A 1226-nucleotide genomic window follows, 5' to 3' on the forward strand; every position below is an offset into this window, starting at 1 on the left:
GAAATGGCCTCGCAGCCCATACCCCAGTGGTCTGGTGTCTGTCTAAAAAGTACGGATGAGCACTATGCAGTGCCGGCTCCCTCACACTGCCAGGAGCCGAGTGCTGCATTTAATGCTACAGTGCAGCACCAAGCTTTCTCTGCAATGGGGAACCTCTGAGGAATTTGAGCCTCACTGCGCAGCGTCTTCAGCCGGTATTCACTATTCATATAGGAGATCACATTCTCTGGAAGATGCCTGTTTACATAGAAACATAACCCATGTCATCATCATAACCAAATAATATATACTGTAGTAACAAGCTTTTGTGCAGGAAAAATGTGAATTTCCCTGAACAAATGTCAGTGTCTCTCCAGGCTCCCCTGTGTTACTCCAGACCCCCCAATGTCTCCATCCCCAGGCCCCTCTGTGGTTCTCCAGGCTCTCTGTGTCTCTTTATCTCCAGGCCTCCATGTCTATCTCCAGGCCCCCTGGTCTCTTTCCATCCCCAGGACCCCCTGGGCCTCTACATGCCTAGGACCCCCTACATCTCTCCATTCTCAGGCCCACCTGTGGCTCTCAGCCCCATTCCCCCAGCCCCAGTGTGCATCTCTCTGCCCCAGTCTGCATCTCTCTGCCTCAGTGTGTCTCTAAGCCCCATTCCCCCAGCCCCAGTGTGCATCTCTCAGCCCCATTCCCCCAGCCCCAGTGTGCGTCTCTCAGCCCCATTCCCCCAGCCCCAGTGTGCATCTCTCTGCCCCAGTGTGTCTCTAAGCCCCATTTCCCTGACCCCAGTGTGTGTCTCTCAGCCCCAATTTGCATCTCTCTGCCCCAGTGCTGCTCTCATCCCCATTCCTCTGGCTCCAGTGTGTGTCTCTAAGCCCCATTTCTACGGCCCCAGTGTGTGTCTTGCAGCCCCATTCCCCTGGCCCCATGGTGTATCTAAGCCCCATTCCCCCTGCCCCAGTGTGCATCTCTCAGCCCTAGTGTGTGTCTGTCAGCCCCATTCCCCCAACCCCAGTGTGTGTCTCTCTGCCCCAGTGTGTTTCTAAGCCCCATTCCCTTGGCCCCAGTGTGCATCTCTCTGCCCCAGTGCATCTTTCAGACCCATTCCCTTGGCCCCAGTGTGCATCTCTCTGCCCCATTTTCCTGACTCTAGTGTGCGTCTCTCTGCCCCAGTGTGCATCTCTCAGCCCCATTTCCCTGACCCCAGTGTGCTTCTCTCAGCCCCAGTGTGCATCTGTCTG

The sequence above is a fragment of the Taudactylus pleione genome, unplaced genomic scaffold (assembly GCF_031769625.1).
Source record: "Taudactylus pleione unplaced genomic scaffold, aTauple2 ptg000211l, whole genome shotgun sequence".
NCBI lineage: Eukaryota > Metazoa > Chordata > Amphibia > Anura > Myobatrachidae > Taudactylus > Taudactylus pleione.